General features: G+C 37.8%; 1 protein-coding gene across 10 annotated transcripts in view; it reads left to right on the top strand.

Moving 5' to 3' along the window:
• Nucleotides 1-16,329, top strand: part of LOC120414646 (uncharacterized) — a 214,374-nt gene that overhangs the window by 186,841 nt on the left and 11,204 nt on the right. The gene's annotated exons all lie outside the window — the stretch shown is intronic.

The raw sequence follows: 16,329 nt of genomic DNA, 5'->3' as shown, positions 1-16,329 counted from the left end.
GGAAGCAAGGAAGCGGAAATGGCTTTCACTCTTTTGCACATACATGGAGACGGCGGACATTAGTATCCTGTTGTAGTCCGTCCAACAGAATGCTGGCCGATGCCGACTGGCAGTCAAAAAAGTGATGATACACTTTGTGGCAGGAAAGTCATTTAAAACAAGAGATGCTTGGAAAATGGGTTCGAGACTCTGAGATTTTGAACCTTCTAAATACTTCAACGATACTCAATATGATTGTGGGTTGTTGTTGCCTTCTTAACAATATAAGTGTATCTTTCTTTCATCTCTTTGCTTTTTTTCAAACAAAATGTATAAAATTGCATTAGAAAAACTTATCTGCCTAAGGTCGAAGAAGGTGTCTTTCACTCTTGTGGCAATGACTGTCAATGATGGTTCTGAATTCAGGGTCCAAAAAAAAGTAAATTGAAATGAAAAAATAATCACTATTATGTTAAATTGCTTCTACACGGAAAAAAAGAGTTCCTATAATCGTGAACAAGCGTTCATGAAAATGGCAACCACGAGCAAAGTGTTCAAATCTCATGGTACGTTTTTCAAAATCGTATGTATGTAATCACATAAAAAATCGATCATTAAATATCATGATTCACTTTTTCCTAAATTTAAAAAAAAAAACTTTCACAAGATCATTCATTCATCGTGGATTTTTTAAAGAAAATTTTCTATTCAACTTTAAAAACCGAACTGTTCAAATATTCACGATTCAACCACGTGTTATTCGTTCCCACAGCATCCAGCATGTGAAAATTTGTGCTCTTTCTGAAGCAAAAATGCCACAAGGACGACCGTCAGCATCCATCCAATATCAGCAAAACACAGCATTAACTCAGTGTTCAACTCAGCCCGGCGTCATTATGTGCATGTGTTGCGCTCGCTCGCTGCCATATCTAACAAAAATGGGAAAACTTTCCTCTCTGTGTATATATTCAGTAACATTGGGCGCGAGGGTGTTCCCTGCTTTTATATAGTCAACCACCAAGCCGCCGCCGGGTTGAGGAGCTTCAACTTTCGCTCTTCCCGCTCTAGCTCTCTGGAGTCGGTAGACCTTGTGCCTGATGGCAAGGTCCTTTGGAGCGTCCGTTTTCCGTTCCCTGACCGTCCCGTCCGGAACCGGATCCAGATTGGTATATACAAGTATCGCGGTATCCACGGCCGGTATGAATGGCCCCAGACCGACCTCCTCGTCATGCTTGATAAAACAGCAGCGGTGCAGCACAGCCACAGCGACCGGCGAACTGGCATTGAACTGGCTCTGTTGATTGTGCTGTGACTTGGCTTGCCGGTTGCCGGCCGGCACTTTCGACGATTGGCTTTTTACTTTTTTGCTATTTTTGTGTTATTTTTGCTACTGCATCTCCTGACACCATCTCAAATGTGGTGAACCCTTTTCGTTGATAGCGTATGTAGCAGACCAGGGTGGTACATAGAAGAGTTATTCAACATGTGCACTGCACCCACGACACGGCAAGAGTGTTGCGGGAACAGTTTATCAACGTCGCAATGACATTTAGGAGCGCCACTAAAAAAGAACCAATTTATTGGCATAAGTTCAATAGCACCATTTCTTTAAGTAAATTGTAGATATGACATTTTTATAATTCACGATGCAACGATGTCCAATATAATGATTGGCATGGCATAGTTTTCCTTCACATTGATTAAATTTAAAAATATTTTGAGAAGTCTGGGATAAATCGGATAAATTTTGAGACTAAATGAATTGTAACCGTTGTTACAGGTTTCCTTAATTTATAAATATTTAAATACGAACGTTCACGATCTTTGAGGTTATGGTTAGTAGGGAAACAGGGAAATGATGAATATTATATGCCAGCTACACAGAAAAAAATATGTAAATTTACACAGCACGTAATTACTGTCTCTTATGTAAACTCACTCAATGTAATGTTGAAATATGATGTAAAGAGTAAAAAGTCATGGAAATTACTCCAATGTAAATCTAAATCTAATGTAAATCATGAATCTAATGGAAACGTTGAGCATGGAAACTCAAATCTGATGAATTTCTACCCGTGTCCGGCTTCCTGTAAATTCCTATTTAATGTAAATCATATATCCAATGTATTTCTGCCAAACGTTGACTTCAAAACTACCCGAACTAAAAATAGTTATATTTGGTTCTCTTTCTATCGCTCTCATATTTCGCTTGCCCACTGCCTGAGCCTTGACCTGAACAAGTTGATGCTTTAGCCGCTCGTTTATAAAATGCGAAGATGGCTCAGTCGGCAGCGGGTAGCAGCAGTAACACCGAACATCCTACCCGTCGTCCGTTCGATTCCAGTCCAGCGTTATTCCACTTGGCTGTCGACGAGAAAGCGTCCCCTACCTGTGAAACAACTTTTTAAATCCGAATTTCCTTTTGCTGTCCGCTTCAATTAATTTAAAATAGAACATAGGCCACACCCTTTTCCTACTGCAATCCAAGTCGAGCTTCTCATTCCCATTGGCCAATCAGAATTAGTTGATTTGAACTAATGTAAATTCCAAAACTAATGTAAATTCCAAAACTAATGTAAATTTTCAAAACTAATGTAAATTTCCAATTAATCTAATGTAAATTTCCAATGAACCTAATGTAAATATACATCATTTATCATGATACCTTTTGGTACATGATAAATAATGTAAATTTACAGGAATATTTTTTTCTGTGTAGTAGGGATTTGATGAAAAGCGTTTTGAAAACACAATTTGTTAACACACTAATACAATACAACAACAAGGTGGGACCAAACTACCAACAAGAATACAAATAACAAACAACAGAATCCATCTCCGGTGGGTGGAAAATGGAACGACTCCTCTGTGACGTCATGCCGTGTCACTGGCATTGGAGGCTTAAAGGAATCTGGAAAGACCGCCATCGGTCTATTCCAAACCAGGCAAGTGTGCGATCAACAAGCTTTAACGTAGAGCGTAAATTGAAGCAGTGAGTGCGAAGGTGGAAAATCGTGCGCGAAGCACCCTACGTCGTTCAGGACCTTTTGTGTTGCCGTTTAACGGCCATTTTGTCGGTCAGCAGGAAGCTGGTCCGACACCCCGATCGCACACTCTCGGCCTAGCAGCAGTAAGAGCGGAGGAGCCAGCTGCTACGTCTAACCCGTCAAGGATCGTCGTTTAGCTCTGGCCAGGGTGCCATCATTACCAAGGAGCACGCTCGGACCGGAAGGTCCTAATTCCCAAGGAGCGTTTTCCCCTCTCGGGTTGGCCGGATTGGGCAGGTCCCAGGTCGCCCGATTGCGTCAAAGAGGGAAGGCCTGAGATTCCAGCCGTGCTCTACACCACCACCACCAACACCGTCGACACCCAGGAATTTTACCTCAATTTAGACTGAAAAGGTGAAATTACATGTAACAAATGGTGGGCTACCCCAGCATTAATGAGACCCCCCTCTTTGCCTCAGGGTCGGCATGTTAATCCGGAATCGGTAGGGAAACACTGAATTAGACTATTAGACCAGCGATTCTCAACCTTCTTCTAGGCCGGTACCCCCTGCCATGTAAATCAAGTAGGCCCGGTATCCCCGTTGAGAATCGCTGTATTAGACAAAACAAACCCACTTTATTCAGGTTACCAGCGGTTTATTGGCAGACTCAAGCTGCGTAGCTACCTCACTTCCTAGTTCTCCCACTTCCTTACTAGCTAATCCTACCTCACACGTCCTTCTTCCTTCTTCTTCGTCGGGGCCCCTTTCCGGAACTGCTGCTTCCGCTCACTCTCAGCTCGCGTTCCTCGAACAACGGCTACACGCCTCCACCAACCTCCGGGACTCGGTCAACCGGGGCGGGACACGTCTTCCTCTCTCGTTGTGCGACCACTATGGGCGGTCAGCTGTTGCTCTCGTACTCGACCCTTTTCTGCGCCACCTGCCTCGACGCTCCCGAGTATGTTGACGGACTCTGGGACTACGGCGGACGAATCCACCGGTCTGCCTGGTTTCCGGCGTCGGTTGTTGTAACGGCTGGCGAGGCTGGCGTCTTAACTCGCGACGGTTGGTCCGCAGACCAAAATGGCGGCATCGCGAGGGCGGTTCCCACACCGGAACGGTGTCGCGGGCGATCCTCGTGCGTGAGCGATCGTGCTCGGCGGTACGATGTACCGCGCGGGGAATACCGCGGGTGTCGGGTGGCTTACGGCGGACGGATGCGTCTGTGCCGGCCTGTACGCGAAGCGTACGAACACCGAGGGGTTCTGTGGGCACAATGGGACGGAAATTAGCGATGGCGGAGGGAGGTTGGACGGCGATAGATCGGGGAAAAGCAACGGTAAATACCTGGATGTCCACAAATCAACGCAGGCTCCTCCTGCTTGAGTCCGGATCTCCGATCGTCGGACAGCTTTCCTCCGGGATGGCGTCTACCGGATCTGCTTCCACTTAACTTCCGAAACTTCACTTTTGAAACGGTGATATTACGGGTATCGACCGTTCTTCTACAAAATACCAGGCAAAGTGACCGTTGTAATGGCGGGGTTTTCCCAGCGATCCTCAACCTCCTCCTTCTGGACTCTCTCGTCCCATCGTCCCATCGTCCCATCGTCCTGATCATCGCCGCTACCCAAGGCGGGCGTTTGCGATGATCTCGTGCGCTCCTAGCGGTGACTAGCGCAACTAGCGGTGCAGCGTTGGTAGCGTCCGTAGGGGCTGGACAGCTACGCTAGTAGGTCGTTCTGCCCGCAAGCCTTCTCAAGTGCTCCCTCCGTAACGTGCCGCGGAACAAACGATCGCACTAATCTTGGGATGCAAATACCATAGGTTACATACACTAGAAAGGTGGTAAAATTACACATTTTCAGAGGTAAAATTACACATTTTACATTAAAGATGTACCACATTAATGATGTAATATTACCATGATTTTTTTACTGTGCATTATAAACTTTTGAGCAATGCTAGTTTTAGTAATGATAACAGGTCACTGTAGAAAAACAGGAAAAGTTGGGGACTAACATTCCTTCATTTCCACGAGAATAACTTGGACGCCCTTATGTCCTGGGTAGTATTACACACTCATCAACAGATTAAGGCATGTTGTTCTCCATGTTTGATTATTGTTCCGGATGAGGATCTAATATAGCCACACCAAACAGTGGAAAAAGCGTTGTGGAGCCTTCCGGTGTTGGGGCGTCCTCCAAATGCTAATACTAATGTAGAATTTTAGGAAAATTTGGGGAGAGTAGGAAGTTGAAATCTCAAACAATCAACTGTGTTTGGTTGATAAGGATACTTGATCAGTTGAGTTCTTTGAATCATGCCAAGCATTTTGTAAACATATTTCAAACCGGCATTTTCAAAATATTTGCGATAACTTGATCACTCTACAAGAAATCTTAAGCAACATGCTTCTTTAACCCAATTTAAATTTTCTGTAAGTTAATATAGCAATTTCAGTATAACAAATATTTAAAAACTTGGAATATTCTTATTTGGCCCAAAATTGATCATTTATATCAAAGCTGGATTTTTTTTACAAAATAATTCCAAAATTGTTCAGACTGCAGTAAGTCATCTTCAACTATGCTAAAAGAATCTATGTATGAAAAACAAAACCGATCATTTCAACTTTGGCTTTGGATAATCAGTCTGGGCTGCACCGAAAACTCAAAAATTTCCGGGATTTTGTTTCCCGGTAAGAGATGCTTGAAAAATAAAAATTTACAGTTGGCTTTGACCAAATTTTAAATTGGACTTATAATTTTCACGACTTTGAGTTGGTAGTTGTCTATCCCATTAAAATCATCATATTTTGAAGCTTCTTAGCAGACAACAAACGATTCAATGTATCTTTGAAATCCAAACGATATCTTTTGATAAAGTAAACACTCTCCAGATTACAACCTAACTGACCATATCATCATCCGGTCGGTCGAAGTCTGCCCGAGCACGTGTGATTCATGGCGCACGAAAGATAACTGCATTTGCGACGTCGCAAAACCGCTCACTCTCACACACTTACACCAATCTAGAAAAGTGCATAGAAACCCTGAAATACATCGTTTCCAGCAGCAGCAGCAGCCAAATCCAACCGCATGTGACTCGAGGTTGGAGTGTGGGTGTGCGAATGCCCTTGCCCCTGGCCTGCTCCTTCTTCTCACCTGGTGTCCCAAGTGCCGCCGCCCCTGGTCCAAATTTGGCCACATCGGCCATCGATCGGTCTCAACCGAGTGAGCGCCGCGACGCTGCGTTGGCGTTTGTGGCCACGCTGCTTCTTTCTCTCTTTTCTTACCTTTTTTCTTCCCTTCTTTCTCATTTCACTTTTCTTTCCACGCGCACCCGCCTGAGGTTCAGCGCTTTTTCGCTCAAAACTGCACCCCAAAAGTGTGCGTTTGTGTGTGCGCCTGCACGGAGTGGAAGTGTACAATATTCCACGCTGGTTTTTTTTTTCTTCTCCACAATTCTATTTATGGATTCCCCCAGAGCAATAGTATAGCAAGAAAACGCAACACCACAGTACATAAAGTACAGTTTCTCTCCAGTCGGCAGTAATTAAGTCATATCGAAACGCTTGCATTTGGCGGTTAAGCGTAACGCAAAGCACTGAGACTGAGCGCGATCGCAAACCGACGGGGTTATTAATATTGACACGTTCGGCAATTGAAGAAAAAGAGGGAAAGGCGGGGCTGGCTGGAAAATCAACAGGCATCGATGATGGTCGAATGGTTGATTAAGTACACTAATCGCACCCGGCTATGTACTGAATGGATGGATGGTTGGTGCTTTTGGAATGAGCAAGAAAAATCATCATTACAGCTTTCAGCGGTGTGCGTCCTCAATTGAAAGTCAGCAGCAGCAACAGCACCCGAAAAAATGTGTGCCTCGATGCGGTGATTCATATCTGCCTTGCAACCAGCAGAGAAATTTTGGTGAATCACAGAAAAATCGATAAGATATAGCCAGCTGCAAAAAAAATACGAGTTTTAAAACGCACTGGCGCTAAACTAGCTTAATTAACAATCAATATTAAACATTATTTGAAATTAAAACAGACATTTCAAATTTGTTTAAAAGTTTTTGTCTTTTGAATCTGGTCAGTCACACCAATTGCCTATAAGGTTATTAATTTTGTTTTGTAAAACAAATCGAGTATTTGTCATTCAGGTTTCTTTACTATTGCCATTGTTATAAAGTCAAACATTTTCCAACTGTCTCACAGTTGGGGATCAACATTACAACACTGTTGACCACTGGCACCACGATAAAAAAAAATTTCATGACAAATATCACTTTATACGAACACAAAAGTTTGAATAGTTGATCAACTATAACTATGAAACAAATATACATAGAATTTTTTTTCCTACAAAAAATGAGTTGGGATAAGTAAACGGACTGCATAATTGGATTATTCCAAAAATGTTATACCAAGAACAGTTAATAAGTTGCTAATTTTAACTGTTATTGAAACAAAGTTCATTTCTAGTTAATTTAATTTAATTCAATTTAATTTAGTGTTTTTAGTAAAGTTGACCTCAAATGTAGGGGAGAGTGGGGAGACTTGATCCCCGGGGACACTTGATCCCAAGCCTGTATCTCGTCAGCATGTGGATAAAACAATTAGACAAATCTAGAAAGTTGTGCGAAGTTGACTAAAACTCATTGTAGAAAACAAAGAAAAAATTTAAAAAATGTTTACATTGAGTTACACACATATTTCTAAAGAGTGCTGCAAAAAACTTCCAAGAGATCTTTTTTCTTTGTTTTGATAAGTATAGAAAACACTAAAAAAAACTTCAAAAAAAAATATTTTTTATACATGAATTGTTTGATAAACATATCAACTCCAAAACCCTTACGCATTTGACGTTAAATTTATCGTCATACTATTTTTACAATCAATTGTTTAAAAAAGTGCGTTTAGGGAGACTTGATCCCTGAATTTATACAGTCACTGGAATCAGCCTCAAGATTAAATAATTGGGCTGGTTTTTCGTACATAGTTTTCTTTAGTAAAGTTGTACATAACTTACTGCATTTTGAACCATTTTTCAAAAGTTCTGTAAACAAAAATTACCAGCTTTTGTAAACATGCTCAATTTTGGTCTTAAAAAGAAAATTTTATGTTTTTAAATATTTTGCATGCTAAACTTGTTATATTTTAAACACAAACGTAAAGGTTTAATGTGAATTTGCTGTAACTTACACAGCAAATAAAGTAGTAATCCAGCTGCGTGTAAAAGGCCTGGGTGTAAAATAAATTTTGCATTATTTCATGAAATTCTGTGTAAAATTACACCCTGAAATATGTAGCCCATCAGTATGGGAAACCTATTTGACCGAAATGTCAAGCTCAGATATACGTTTATCCTTTCCATTTTACATCGGTCTGATGGCCGAGCGGGCTAAGGTGCCAGTCCAAATTGTTGATGCTGGGACGACGGGACTCAAGTCGGTTGCAATTTTTTTTTCGTGTTTATAAAAATTGTACATGCAGCTTGTAATATTAAGTGTCTTTTTTTACGAAGGTGATGTGCATGCTTTTGCATGCGATTTTACCATCGGATTTTTTGCTGTGTATAGAAAACTAACAGTTTGGATGAATAAAAAATATTTTGCTTAAGATTTCTAAAAAATGTTGAAAGGGGAATCAAATTACCCCCAACATTTTGAAAATGCCGGTTTAAAATATTTTTTTAAAACGCTTGGCATGATTCGAAGAGTTTATCTGATGAAATACCCTAATCAGCCAAACATAGTTGAATGTTTAAGCTTTCAATTCATGCAAAAAGTTTATAGTTTTGTGAGAAATTGACAGAGTTATGTGCGATACAAAAGAAAGAGGATCAAGTCTCCCCACTCTCCCCTATATACATTTTAATAAAAGTTAATAAACTTTGTTCAAAAAACATGCTTTTGAAATAAAAAATTGGACAAAAGTGCATGTGTGGCCTACCCCATGACATATTTTAAATATCAATATTTTGGCGAATTGGGACACATGGGACGAATTGGGACAGAAGTTTTAACCATGTTAGAGCACAATATTTTGATTTTTCTGGATGGTATCGGATGAAACATACTCAGACCAACAAAATGTGTGAATGTATGACAAAAGGTCGAAAGACATGAGGTCGAATGGACAAAAGGTCGAATGCCAAAAGGTCGAATGGACAAATGGTCGAATGGACAAAAGGTCGAAAGTAGACAAAAGGTCGAATGGACAAAACGTCGAAAGGACAAAAGGTCGAACTTAAAAAAAAACATTTTACCAAACAAAACTTTTGATTTGAGCCTAAATACACAAATAATGATAAGGTGATTTAAAAATTTTCTTTAATTTCACTTCTATATTTTTAAAAATTTAGAGGTCTTCTGAATAAAAACTTGCCCCCGGATTGTTGGAGGCTTATTTAAAAAAGGGGAGGGGATAGAGGGGGTTTTTCTTTAAAAATATAAATAAATACGATTGTTTTTTTTATTTATACAGCTATGTTTTTGAAGTCAGATTTTTCTTAGGATCTATTGTGACCATGAAAGATAGATTGTTAAAGGATAGAAAACTTGCAACAATATTTAAAAAAAAAGCAAGACTTTTTCATTTTTCGAAACTATTTAAATTTTAATTTGAAAAAAAAGTCTCTAAAATATTCCAACGATTTTTATAAATAAAATAAAAACTTTCAAAATATCTTTTTAAGAAAAAGAATTTTTTAAAAAGAACCAAATATATTTGAAAGAATGGAAAAATTCACAAAATCATTACAACAGTCAAAAATAGGTTTTTAAAAATAAAATAAAAGCTTAAGAAATATTTTAGAAGTCGAACTTTTTTTTGAAGAACTGCTCATATTTAAAAGAATGGAAAAACTCACAAAACATTACGGCAGTCAAGAGTAAGTTGTTTTCTAAAAATAAAAAAAAAACTTCCAAAATAGAAAGAATGAAAAAACTCACAAATATATTACGACATACAAGAAATTTTTGTTTTTAAAGATAAAATAAAGGCTTTAAAAAATATTTTGAAAGTCAACCTTTTTTTGGAAGAACAGTTCATGTTTGAAAGAATGAAAACTTACAAAAATATGTTGACAGTCAAGAATTGGTTGTTTTTGAAAATAAAAATAAACTTCCAACAAATTTCAGAAGTTGAACTTTTTTTCAAGGAACTGCTCATGTTTGAAAGAATGGAAAATCACACAAAAATATTACGGCAATCAAGAATAGGTTATTTTTAAAAATAAAAATAAACTTCCAACATTTTTCAGAAGCCGAACTTTTTTTCAAAGATCTGCTCATGTTTGGAAGAATGGAAATCATCTCAAAAACTTAAAAAAAGATCATTACTAAAAGGCTGGATAAACCAAGGATTAACTCACGGAGCCAGTTGCACTCAAAAATAACATTTGAGAAAGCGTATGTATGTACGTATGGTAGCAGAATCGGTCTTTTTTCTTTAATTTTAATTTTTGTATTTTTTAATACGGCTGAAACTTTTTTGGTGCCTTCGGTATGCCCAAAGGAGCCATTTTGCATCATTAGTTTGTCCATATAATTTTCCATACAAATTTGGCAAGTGTCCATTAGGGTGTAATATGGTTGTATGGAAAAAAAATGAAGTTGTACAAATACAGCGAGCACAGCAATTTTTCAGTTCCTTTTGGGGTCCTAAACAACTCCCCAAAGTTTGGGAACGATTGGTTTAGTCATCACTTTGCGCAAAGCAATTCAATTTTCCATATAAATTTGTATGGGAAAAACATTTTTTTTGGATTTTGATATTTATAAAATCCACGTTTCACGCTGTACTAAAACCGGATTCATATTCGGATGCTCTGGAAGGTGCTCTACAGCTTTCCCGAAGAGAGTATGGTGCTAGCTTGTCCCTGAAAGAAGATACAGCGTCCTCAAAACTCGTCTAAAACGTGACTTTGGCGCAAAAAACACGTTTTAGACGAGTTTTGAACACGCTGTATCTTTTTTTAGGAGCAAGTTAGCACCATACTCTCTTCGGGAAAGTTGTAGAGCACCTTCCAGAGCATCCGATTATGAATCCGGTTTTAGTACAGCGTGAAACGTGGATTTTATAAATATCAAAATCCAAAAAAATGGTTTTTCCCATACAAATTTATATGGAAAATTGAATCACTTTGCGCAAAGTGATGACTAAACCAATCGTTCCCAAACTTTGGGGAGTTGTTTAGGACCCCAAAAGGAACTGAAAAATTGCTGTGCTGGAAAATCGATTTTGATATTACACCCTAGTGTCCATACAGAAATGATGTGTGATAATTCAAAAATCTATGTCTTTTGAAGGATTTTTTTGATTGATACACAATCTTTTCGAAAACAATATTTTCAAAAATTTAAAGTCAAGACTAACATTTCAAAAGGGGCGTAATATTGAATTTTTTGCCCTTTTGAAATAATAGTCTTGATTTTACATTTATATTGTTTTTGAAAAGATCGGAAAATTTCACGGATGTTTGAAATTTTAACATTGTAAATCGGACCATTAGTTGCTTTGATATCGACATTAGAAAATGGTGGGTTGTTTGGGTGAGACTTAGAAAACATAAATTTTCATGTTTTTAAACCTTTGCATGGCAACATCTAAGCAACTAAGGGTCGTATAAACAAAGTTCAGGAAAGCAAAATATAGAGAATTTTCTCAGCTATTCAAAAATATTTCAAAATTGGGCAAACATGGGCATTAATTTAAAAAAAATTAAAAACTCCGACTATTTTCAAAAAAGTTACCTAAAAAATGGCTATAACTTGCAAACGGTGCACTTTATCAAAATTTCACTAATGTACTTTTTGATTGCAAATTGGATTTTACATCGAAAAATGAAGTTGAAAAATTTTTGCGACCAATAATTCGGTTTTTTGAAAAAATCTGTATGTATTCAAAAAATTATAACTCGGTTAAAGATTTTTTGCCCATTCTGGAAATTTCGGAAAAGTTGGCATAATCAGGCTGAAACTTTTTTGGTATACATTTTTTTATTTTCTGATATGTTTTAGAGGACATCAACTCTAAAACATATCAGAAAATAAAAAAATGTATACCAAAAAAGTTTCAGCCTGATTAAAAAATACAAAAACATCGAATAATCGAAATCTCAAAAAAATGGTCAAAGACAAATTTATGAGAAAATTATTTTTATAAACTTCAATACCCTACATCTATGTAGGAGGGTGCAAAATGATCCGAGTTGATCCTAATTTTGGTGATTTCTTTTAGAAAATATATTTCATTATATACGTCCTATATACCCAATATAAATTTTCAAGTACATAAGCCACACTTCGAAACAGTTGTAGGGAATTGAATTTTTCACAAGATTATCACACTTGGACAAATTCTAGCGAGATTTTGAGATATTCCATAATTTTGAATTTTTCTTGTCACCATAATCAGCATGCGCCAGGTGTTCTTGAAGAAACAGGAGGATTGTTTATAACCTGATGTTCCAATCATTAACGTCATGGTCTACAATAATTGATTGAAGATGAATCCTCACAAAAATTAATCACGATGTGCAGGATACTATTCTATCCCAAGTAACAAGCAAAATGCTTCTACTTCTTAGCAGGTTTTATAAAAGATTTAAAATTTGCTACTCGGTGTTGTGATGATATTGAACAAAACTTTAAAGATTTACAATAGAAATCTCTTAAAAGTATCTTCAAGAGCACTTTAGAAGCATGACACATAGTTTTATGCCACTCTTCGTTGTTTGACTTGAAGTTATCCCAGAGAGGTTATTTTTAAGACCATTTTACATTGCCAAAACTGCCTTAAAACTGAACTAAAACTTCTCCGTTTAATGAAAGCATAATTCAAGAGTCTTTGAACTTGATCTGTCAAATCACTGAATATTCGTACAGTCAGTCAGTTTAGTGACCTCTCCGACACGCAAAATCGGCACGACGCATCCGGACCAGAATTAGGCGTTTCGAGAATGGAGAAAAATGTCCCGCGGAGTGCTAGTGTTTTTATTGGTTTCGTGTTGATTACTGTGACTAAAAATGTTTGTTATTTCAACGTTTTTTTCCCCTGTGATTTTTTTTCGACATGTGCTGGCCGAAGAAGCCCACCCGGTTGAAGATCTGGATGCCGGTGCGTGCCGCGAGCTCCTGTCCGGCGCCCAGGGCAAACTTTCGTCGGCCTCTACTGATGTGGAACGCGCCGAGGCTGAATTGCCGTTAAAGTGGCCAAGGCTCTCGTCAAGGCTGTCGAATAAGGTGCGAGCAAAACACAAACCTGCCGGTGAATCCGTGTCCAGTACCCGTCCTTACATTTAGATTCAAGTGCGAGATCAGTGTTTTCTTCAAAAGTCGCGGCCGTTCAATGAATAAATAAAAAGATTTGAAAAATAATTAACGCCATTGTTTTAATCCAACGACAAAAAAGCATTTTCAAAAATCTTTTTCGGATCTACCTCCTGCAAACAAATATGTGCATGCGCTACGGTCGCAATACTACGCGTTTTACTCTGCGATAAAACCGCATTAAAGCTTACTGAAGTCTACATGTTCTTACTTAATCTTGAACAAGAGCTTCTCAAGAAACATAGGTCTAATAACTGTTTTGAGTAAGAGAGAATAGATTTGATGAGATCAGCCATATTAACATGAAAAAATAACGCCCAAAAACGGAAGCCATGTTGATTTTTCTACTAATGTAGAATTAATTGTTCCATTAAAAATTACAAATCATAGTAATTTTGAAAGATTCATACCTTCGATGCATATTTTTTCGAGGCATCTAAGAAAATTGATCAGTGAAATTTTTATGGCAAGAATTTTACGATAAAAATGGCTGCGTAAAGTCACAGTTATATTTATTTGGTTATTATAATATAATTATCGGTGTAAGCTGAAGTTCATCGGCCATTTGTGAATTAATTTCGAAAAGATTAAATAGATTTCACGAAATAAAATTCAGAACTGGTTTTTCTTCGACAAATCTTTTTTATCATCAACGAGAGCAAATAAGTTTAAGTTCACTTTATTACAGTCTTGAAGATCTCTTCTATGTTGTTATAAATTTTTGAAGCTTGAGAATAAGTTTTAGAATAGCAATAAAGAGCATTTGCAGAGTATTGTAAAAATCAACGTCAAAGTTGCTTAGTTTTAAATTACTCCGCATAAACGCTCTTGGTAACCTCCTAAAATAGTCCACTTTGCTCTTAACTCAGGCTTAACGCTGATTTATTGTTGTTCTGGAGAAAGTTTGGCTTTTTGATATTTTTTGGCTAAGATAACTTGAATCTATCTTTAAGAAAGTAAAAAAACTTAAATTGTTACTTGGGTATGCAACTTCTTGAATACAAATTTATATCCTCGAACGAAACATCATGACAATGATGGAAGTCGTCACCTTAATTAATTTTAACAATAATGTGTGATCAAGTAAATTTTAAATTAAATCAACTCAAACAAGCCAAGAAAGAAAGAAAATCATCCAATCTGACTATAAGCTTTCTATTGATAAGTGATGCTTAGGTACAACGCTTCCCTTTCCCCAAAATGAGGGGAAAGGGTACCCCCGGTGAACCAAACCGAACCAAACCGGAGTTACACCGAACGCAGAGGGCACCACTTCCAATCGAAATTATGAATCATTATACTGAGAAGTATGTAACGGATTTTAGCTAAAATACGTTACATGCCTTTCACACCACCACCACCACCACCATCAACATCACGATCAGAGGCACCACTCTAGCGGCTATTTTTTCTTCATCATCGGCAGTGAATTCGTCAGACAAGAGACCAACCAAAGGCAATTGATCGATCTTTCTCTTCTTCAAGTGAAGATTGTTTAATACTTTGCGCTCTTATACAAGTCGATACGGCTGGCCAGCAGCAGCAGAGCGTCGGCGATGATTTGAGTCTATTGAGCCATTGAGCGGATGATTTATTAACGATTCACACTTATTTTTTCGAAGCACCTTTTGGATGCTCGGAAGAAAGAAAAAAAATGTATTTAGGACGCAATTCAGCGAGTAATTCTTGCACACCGTGGCAATTTCAAACACTGCAGGTTGCATACAAGTTGATTATTTTATTCGTAAAAAAATGCCTCATTGTCGATATGAGAGGCCTTTCCAAACTTCATGAACCCGCATTCTACGGGAATTCCATAGCATTTTTTGATAACTAAAGCGTAATTCATACGTTTGCATGTAATAATAGAACCGCCCTCCCTTCGGCAACAACTTAAACTGTGCCAAGTCGATCGACTTCTGAGGTAGGGTGGGGGGCGACCTCCACATAAAACCCACTTGAGTTAACGATCAATAACGATTCAGCTTTAGTATAACCGCAAACGCAAACAACCGACTTCGATAAGTAATATCGTCACGTAGAGTCGCGGTGTATAAATGCAAAAATTGTCGCTTCCGCTCGAGGCGAACCTCTTGAATGTGTAAAAGCCGGGTATCACGTCCATAATACGCGCCAGAACGTGATGATAACCTCTGTCGGTACCCTTTACCTATAATACGTCCTACAATGACGACCATTGTCTGGGAGGTGAAGAGCCACGATGGTTTTTGGATGTTTGTCCAACAAGTAACTAAAAACATGCTATCTTGTAGTGATTTAGACTAAAAAAAAACTTATCTTTATTATGTTGCGTCACAGCACTTTTTGTAATTTTATAACTGACCGATTCTTCCGTGACGAAACCACGTTGGTACAAATATATTTTTATAACATTTTCCTGTGAAAAAACTGTAAATATTTTTACAAATATGAAAAGTACATTAAATTTTCCATAAGAATCACTCCAGGAAACAATGAAAAACCCAAAAAAATACAGGTAAAGGGTGACAAGCGGGAATTCCCGGGAAATCGACAATTTTTGTACTTCTCGATTCCAGGGAAATTCGGTCTAGACTCCCGGGAAATTTTATACTTATAAATTTCGAAGCAAAATTATGTTATGTTTATTATGTTTAGAAAATTGGAAGTTCAAAGTTCGATGTCCAAGTTCGAATAAACAAATGCTTCTCTGATCTTCCTAAACAGAAAGTTTAAAATTTGACTAGTCGAAAATTCCAATTACTATAATTGAGAGAAGCCCAAAAAAATTGGACCCCAAAATTTATCTTGAAGCATACTTAGCAGTTACACCCCAGAAATGAAATCCAAAGTTTTTTTTATTGAATTATTTTTATTTATTATTTCTGAGAATTTCCTTCTTTTTTTTAAATAAGTTCAATTTCCATATCCTCTCTCGAGCATATCAGTCCTAATAATCTGTTTTTTTTTTAATTCCCTAGGGTAATTTCGCTGTATCCTTTTATGGTGTCAATAAGTCATTTTGTGTTTCACGTCAT

Source organism: Culex pipiens, chromosome 2 (assembly GCF_016801865.2).
Source record: "Culex pipiens pallens isolate TS chromosome 2, TS_CPP_V2, whole genome shotgun sequence".
Classification (NCBI taxonomy): Eukaryota; Metazoa; Arthropoda; class Insecta; order Diptera; family Culicidae; genus Culex; species Culex pipiens.
This window is presented reverse-complemented; position numbering and strand designations above follow the sequence as displayed.